The sequence below is a fragment of the Saccostrea cucullata genome, unplaced genomic scaffold (genome assembly GCF_032062105.1).
Source record: "Saccostrea cucullata isolate Sc308-1 unplaced genomic scaffold, CSIRO_AGI_Scuc_v1 ctg4937, whole genome shotgun sequence".
Lineage (NCBI taxonomy): Eukaryota > Metazoa > Mollusca > Bivalvia > Ostreida > Ostreidae > Saccostrea > Saccostrea cuccullata.
This window is the reverse complement of record NW_026930340.1, coordinates 32,849-41,683: the sequence shown is the minus strand read 5'-3', so window position 1 is coordinate 41,683 and position 8,835 is coordinate 32,849.

Sequence of the window (8,835 nt, the reverse complement as noted above, 5' to 3'; positions counted from 1 at the left end):
GGAAAGGGGGGTTCATGGAAAATAAGCCTAGAAGGACAAAAAAAAAAAACTTAGTGTGCAGGGCGAACGATCCATTTTGAGGTTACAAAAACTCATCGCGTCGAACCTCTAAAAGATATCGCTGCCAGATTCAACCAGTTTGGGGGAAATACTATTTCAAAAGTAAATTTAAAAAGATGATTGTTCCGAATTAAATACCAAAGACGAGTCGTAAGAAAAAAAAACATACGAATCCGAGATGTTAACATAAAAAAACGAGTTGAGTGGGCCAAAAAAGAAAAGGCATTTGAAAGTTGATGGTTAATGGAATTCTTTCTGATGAATGTAAAGTGATCATTTAATGCAAGATCTCTTCACAAACATTTCGATGAAATTAAAGATGAACCCAATGTTGTAGCATCAAATGTTATTGGTTTTCAGAAACAAGATTAACCATCAATGATGATCAGAATTTTATGATGGAAAGTTACTGGGCTTTGTTTAATCGGGAAAAAGAGAAATGACAGCAATCGTCCTCATCATGGAACAGCATTATACGTTAAAGAAGACCATTTGATGACATTTATCTCAAAATTCAGTTAATTTTGCTTGAATTCATCATATAGCTTTAATAAAATTCAGAGATCTTTGAGAAGTGCAGATAATTGTTTTATACAAGTTCCCAGCATGTTCTTTTAAAGAATTTGAACGTGAAGTTATGTTGCACTAAAACCTTTTGTAAACACAGAGAAAAAAAAAATGATAATTCTAAGAGATTTCAATTTTGATTTGTTTACAAATATATATATATAAATATATATTTACAAGTCACAAAAAATTTCTGAACTTTATGAAGTTGAATTTAAAATGCACAGAATTGGTTAAAAAGTTAACTCATGATTCAGGTTCACAACTCGATTTGATTTTCACAAACTTCCCTCATTGTGAAACTGATGTGATTGAGGCATATTGGTCAGACCATGACATGGTTTACTGTACATATACTTCCTAAATATAAAATGGGACGCATGAGTATCTATTTGGGGAGATAGTCATCCTGTCCCTCTAGATCTCCCACCTACCAATGTGCCAGTGTCACTTAGTGACATTTGGTACATTGATTACTGTATATAGGGTTATATTCGCCCTGGATGTGTTTTCACCCTTTCACGCAATTTTGCAACGTTTTAAATTCTCGCCAGTCAGAGTTTTATTGAAGAAATCATTCTGTGTTATAAATATGTCTACCTCTAAGGTGGATGACAGGGGATAAATACAATGGGGCGAATATTTCCCCGTATAAAGTATCTTATAGGCACCAATTACTTGATGTAGAATTTTGTTTGTTCTGAGGCATGTGTATACTTTAAACTATTTGTATATGCATGCATGCATGCATGGAATAGCCTAAACAAATTTGCAAACAACTCATTATTGATCACCAAACAATTGGACTAAACAGGAATCCTTCATTATGACTTTTTATTGTGGATTAATTTTCAAAAGACAATTTATAAATGGTCAAAATAATTGTTAAGGAAAATTCATGTACCATCAAAGGCAGTTAATCATTCATGTCAAAAATGATGATCATTATATGATGTGTTAATTAATATTCATAAATTATATATATACTGTATTGATGTTTGTGAGTTACTTTTACCCTTACTGTTGAGATTCTTTTCTTTAATGATGCATGAATATCATTAACATGGTATTTTGAATATACATAAAATATTTTAAGATTACATGAATTGTTTACAAAGTTTAATTTAAAGAAATCAATGAGTTCTGCTAAATTATGATTAGATTTGTACTAGAAATATACACTTGCATCAAGTAATTGGTGTCTTTGAAATATGTTCAACACTGTATTCTATAATTGTATGAAGTTAATTCACCGAATATTATCTGTTCATGAACAAATTGCTGTATACAAATATTGTAAGGTTATCAATGTTACGCACATGTATTGTGTCATTTAGTCCCTGCAGAACAATACTGGAGTACATGAGAGTATAAACTTTTACAGTGTATAAGGATTAATATTTTTTCAGATCATATGTAATAACAATTTTTGTGTCAATATTCTTATCATATATGTAATTCAAGTCTTTATGTAATTTCTTTATAGTCAACCTCATGCAGTATTGTAGATATCACAATTGCTGAGGCTTTACACAGGCTGAATTGTCAATGAACCAATAGATGCACATTTTGAGGAAATATAGGCATCACATCCGGTGAAAAAAGAAGAATTTTTTCCCGGGATTTTAGTACAATACTTATGATTAACAGCTTCAAAACCTTGAAAACACAAAATATTGTTAAAATTTTATTAAAAATGCAAAATTTTGAATTCTGCTAAGAGGGCTAAAAAGCAACTTCCGGTAATGGAAAGAAATTCATTCAACCGTTAAATAACTGATTTGGCAAAGTAAAAGATGTCTTAACTTTTTTGGTACATAGTTATAACCCGAAAATAATTTTCACCCTAAAATTAGGGTGTTGCTTTTCTATTGACTGTGAGTATAGATGCAGCTAAATACCGATAAATTGACGTTACAGAGATTTCAAAACCCTAGATTATCCGAGAAAGTCTTTATTGCTGATATAGAAACGTCACCTACAGGTAGGCTGCAAAAGTTTTGAAGCTGTACCAGGCATTCATGGTCACTGAGAAGAGAAGGATCATTTTTTGCGTCAACTAATACAACAATGAATCAATGTTTCTACAAATTATGTTCTTATACACAAAGTATCAGTTTCAAAGTCCCAAGTAGGATTTGAACTTAAGAATTATTACCTGACTTGTTTATAGTGGTCATAGAATGAGACGCTATGAAATTTATAAATCTTTACACAGGACTCTGTAGCTAGAAGAAATGTTTACAATAAATTATACAGCCGCGGTCGTCAAAGAGACAAAAGACAAGCTTTCTCCCAATGAAAAATTTTATTTTTTTATTTAATACTTTACTTTCAATTTTGATGGAAAAACCGTTCTCCTGAAAGTCGTTACACTCCTCTAATGCAATTTTTTTTTCTGAAAATATCGATATTATTTACAGTTAAGCTTAATCCTAAAATGATATTCCACACATTGAGAAAACAATGACGCATATTCCTCTCCTCCTATCTAACAATCGACTTGTTCATGCATGTTGTTAGTCTAAGATTAATCAAATAAAGGTGTTCCTTCTCCAGACATATCATTTCCATATGACCTAAAATTAGAGGACATGATGATATAAAGAAAGAATTTATTCTAAATAAAGAAAGAATTTATTCTAAGTTCTACTGTCCAAGGATACGACTTGGTTATCTAAATCAACTAGTATGATACATTTTTTCGTGTCTGTCTATAAAGCTGTATTCTTCAAAGATTGCACTAGTAAACATTTTATCAAATCTGCATGTAAAAGAGACTCTAATTTTTACCAAATCTACGCTGTTGCCAATTTGCTGTGGTGTCTGTAATTATTTCATTTCAATAACTGTTACACTTGATCCACGTGTACAATAAACGTGGATCACATCAAAGATATGATACACAATGATTCAAAGATTAATGAAAATTGAATACTGTGATTTTGAAGACCGTTAACCCCTACAATTTATTTTTTTTAATCTAGTGATCACTATGTTGCTTAAAAGATAATTTAAAGACTTTGATTTACTATTAAAGTGATTTCTTTCCATTGAACAAAACTTAAATGAACTGAAACAGTAACAGAAATTTTGAAAACTGTGATTTGCTATCATTACAGTATGAACCCTTCTTCACTGGAGTAAAAAAAATACCCTCGAGAGCCCAGTAGTCGTGCTCTTAAGAGAGTATTCTATAAGTGCTACGTACAATTTAAACGAAACTTATGGTTATTTCATCTGATATTTTAACTTACCGTGTAACTGTCTAATTTTCTTGTTATTAAAAATATTTCTAAGCGCTTTATTAAATTTAATATCGGAGCACAAAACAAGTGAGGTTTACGTCGGCCATATTTGTTTTGGACCAGTAGTCGTGCGCTCGAATGTAGCAGCAAATATTGGGCCAAGAAAAATTAAAACAAAAGAAAAACAAATTTCAGGTGACTAAAATGTTATTCTTCAAGGATCAATTCAATAATTTTTAGAATTTATTTGATTTAATTAGGTTTACGATTGTTTTTCTAAAATAAGTCATGTTTTTCTTTGGTTTTACACGTATGTCTACGTAATAATTACGTATTTCAGTATAAGGAATATAGCATTTTTATGAAGTCATCTTTTAAGATTACTGACAAAAGGAAAAAAATAAGATACCCAGTGACCATCACGTATGTATGATTATGCTAATTACCCATGTGCTCGCCGCGTCCATAGGTGGCGCTTCCGTGCAGTTAGAGTATAAATTTAGAAACTTGAAAAAGAGTATTAGCAAAATGGCGGCGGCTTTATTGATGCTTATGTTGCTTTTGAGGACTGTAGCCATATTTAAAATCTTTGATTGTTAATTAACTAATGTATTATCACACCAGTACGTTTTTTTTCCAAAAAACAAAAAAAATAAAAAAAATAATAATAATCAAGAGTGTAATAATAACAAACTGTTCCTATTCGTCGACGGTATCTCAGATACTGTAGAACTTTTTTTTGAGAAAATGAAGGCAAAAATCCTCTTTTTTATAATATTAATGATGTTATTGGATGAAATTGGATGACTTGTTATAATTATTCTGTAGACACATTATCTACATAAGGTGAATCTAGTTCTTTGCCCGGAATTCAATATTGTTTTTCACAAGTACATTTCATTATTTACTTAAAGTCTCATTATTTTTTCCAGTTCTTTTACCATTTGTTAACAGCTCTCTTTCTACCGAGTGCCTACAGCACATCTTGTCAACAAATTGAAAATATCAAGTAATTAATTAGAACGAACCTCATTAATTTGTTGCCAAACATCCTTTGACATATTACAAGTATGCCGTGATCATGTAAGTTAACGCCTTTGTCAACATGTGCTACCTTAATGGGCATCTCCGTTGCTTTCCCAAATGACTACCGGGTATCACCTTAGATTTACCTCGATATTTCTGATCAATTTATTGTAATACTTTATCTTCATCGCTGAAGGACTCCGGAAACTCATCGATTTTGTTCTCCCTTCCTTCTGAATCCATGGCAGCGGATTTTTAAAGTAGATAGATAAACAAGCATGTATTTTCAATGACGCCAGGTATAGGACATCCCTGGGCAATAGAAAAAATCTGAAAGTGGGGGGAAGTAGGTTACTTTTGCGTCTTATTCTTCTGGTTAAATTTACATGGAGACCGGTCCTATAGCTACGGATAAGTCTGTATAAACCGCGGTCCCATGTCGCAGTATAAGTGCTGGCACGAAAAAGATCCCTCACTGCTGAAAGGCCCTAAGTACAAGTTATAGGAATATTTGCAGTTCTCCATGCACCGGCAAATGGCGGCGTCTCCTTATGAGTTAAAAATTCTCGAGATGGACGTAGAAATTGAGAAAGGGTCATCACCTTAAGTTTCACTGCTAAGGATAAAAGAGGACAAGTTATCTAGAAACCTTTTTTTATACAAGATATTTACGACTTTTGAGTTTGACATCTGTAGCGGACAGTAAACTAGTATAGGGAACTTACACGTATACTTCCTCGCTGGTGAGCTAGCTTTTCTAGTAGCGATGCGGTCGAGTCTCTCTCTTAGTCTCTCTTTCAGGCAAGTTAAGCAACGGCGAGTCCGTTTAACCCTTGGATGGGTGACCGCTCAAAAACATGGAAAGTAATAAGATATAGGCCTACATCACCGCAATGTAAATGACATGCAAAAATTTAGGAGCTTTTCAGACTTACATAATTATGCATAGTGTCAACATCATTCATTTAAAGATTTGTTTGTATCTTTCATTAAGCACTTTAAACCGAGACTCTGTATCATTTATTATTACAAACGTTGTTAAAGGATAATAATTTGAACAGCAAATTAAAAATTGCATTTTTTATACGCTTTTCATCATTTTATTCTCTCCTGGTGGAATCTCAATATATTAACAAAATAAACTTTACAATTATTTCTCTTTTTTTCACATTTGCATTTACAGTCAGGCACGTAGCATCGTTTTTGTAAGTGGGGGGCCAATCTGAGAAGATTTTTTTACATACACAAAAAAAGTTGACAAGCAAAAAAAAAAAAAAAAAACCAAAATTGCCCAAACTCTCTTTTTTCAAGGCCAACTTCCTTTCACTTCCAAATTTTTTTCCCATATTTCCTTGCTATAGATATACTGTTGTAAAAAGTGGGGGGCCAACCATCTTTTCCATGGACATTTTCTATAGTTAAGGTAATGTTGGGGAAAAAAGTGGGGGGGCTGGGCAGCCCCCCCCCCAACCCGGTTGCTACGTGCCTGACAGTGCCAAAGAGTTGTCTTGATCCAGGTCTACTAAAATGAAAACGGGTTGACTATTTTCTCATGTACATACGTTTAAAAAAACATGTCAGAACGTTTTTCAAATCATTTGACAAAAGTGTTTATAATATAATAAATACTCCTAGCTCTCTCATTTTCCAAGATCTAGCGTTGTGTGAAAAAAATCAGGTTATGTTCACCTGCATGTGATCTTCCTGGTGAAAATTACGATAATTTACTTCTTGCTACGTTAGATTAAGAAGTAGATCGGGAAAATCCAAATTGATTAAAATATTTTGGAAATGTATTTTATTTGCACTCGATTTACACTCAGATGAACAAATATTGTGATTACAATCATGCACATAAAAAACGGAGACAGGGGGTTGCATTTTTTTCTGAATGTGAAATAAATAATGTACGTGTGCTTGTCAAATACGGTATTTTTCAGAACTTCCAAAATATACATGTATGTATTTATTTCTATATATGCTTTATTACATATATTTTTTTTTGGTGATGGTGATGGGAAGGGGGGGGGGGATAATACAATAATACATGTATGAACAAGTTATCGATCTTTTCAACACCTAAGAAAAAGGAGAATGTCGGATAGACGTCTATTCAATTAATGTAGCATTGTTAGCTGAACTAGTGTCACTTTTCCTCCAGGAGGTTCTGGGTCTATAATAAATGAAAAAAATACCCCGGATTTAGATCTGGCATTGGTGTGGTTAAACAATTCTATCATTCAGTTTGATTGGTGTTAATTCCTGTGCAGTTTTCTTGACATATGATTAAGTCAAATCAATTTACGCCAAGACTTCGGATAAAAAAAAAAACATTTCAAACTACTCTTCCTTCCTTTTTAAAAAATATTTTTTACACTCATTATCATCATTGCATGTAATTTTTTGTCGTTGTTGAATAAGAAAGATTCGTAAATCTGAATTTGAAACAACAGTTGCATGTTTTATTTAATTTAACTGAAAACTTATATTGTACATGGAACAGAATACACGTCGAAGTGTTTACAGATTTTGTGTATTTAATCAGAACACTCTTAGGTCGTTCAATGTGTAATGCACATGTAGTTTGACAACAATCAGAGTCAGATATGTTATAAAATAGACAATACACATGTAGTCATGAAAAAAAATATACAGAGAGCACAAATGAGAAAATTCTGCAGACATAAAACAAAGAATTCACCTGGAACTCAGTCAGTGCGCGATAAATTTTTTTTGCAGTTTTTGTTGCAAAATAATGACGTCGCTTTTTCTATTGTGACGTAAAATTCTGTCAGATTACATAAGGGGGGTTTTTGCTTGGAACGGCTCATATGTAGATTATACCTAAAGCAAGGAACGTTCAAAATTAAATAAAAAAGACTATGACGTACATGTTGCATAAGGTGACGTCATAATAGAGTAGACGAATGCTACAGGTGATGAAACATTGGGAATGAAGAAAATATTGGCATTTTTATTCAGTAACAACAGTCGGCATAATAATAGCAATAGTTTTGTGTTTTGCGTGCACTATGCCAAAATAGTAGACAGTGTTTGACACATAGTGCACTCACCTACGGCTCGTGCACCATGTGCCAAACCCTGACCACTTTTTAGGCATAGTACACGCAAAACACAATACCATTATCTAAATAATAGCATATTACACTTCAGAGTTGACAGTACAAGTGCTATATTCTCCTGAAATACTGAGGTTGACCTGTTTATTACTATATTAATAATGAGGTAGGCATTAAGCAATGGTTGGAAAGAAAGCTTTTCTTATCAATTTTATCCTTAGATCAAGCCCAATAACAGTAAATGAATAAAAATAGGAAGTCCATACTCTAACATCTACATGCATAATTCTAGCAAGTAAAGGTCTTCCACTCTGGTGAGCGATGTGGCCTCTTGTTGATTTTAAACAGTCAATTACAAAGCAATTGTGGGATTATTGTAAGAATTTTCCAAGCTTGATAGAGCTTAGGGCTAAGCAGTCACATCATATGCTTCGCAAATGAAATTTATATTCATCCGAGTCGGAGTCTAGTGCAGATAAAATAGTTATTTTGGATAATTTAATCAATTTAGGATTTTCAATAAATTTTAAGTGTTATGTAGAAAAAAGAAACCCTGTTTTTTGAATATTAGTACTTTATTAAGAATCGGTAGAAATTAAATTTAGTTAATTATGGTTTTAAGTGTAGAGTACAATAAAATGCTTATATACTTGTAAATAGAAATAATCAGAAAAAAGATATCTGTAAAGGCTTGAAACCCTCTTTATTACTGTGTTCCAATTCCAATAATCAATTTTATTCTGAAGGAATCATTAAAATTTCTGTAGAAAAGACTCTTGTATGAATTATTATAAATGAAACAAAGGCACTTTAATTTGTTTATATCAAAAATATGTTTTAGATGGTTAAATTTC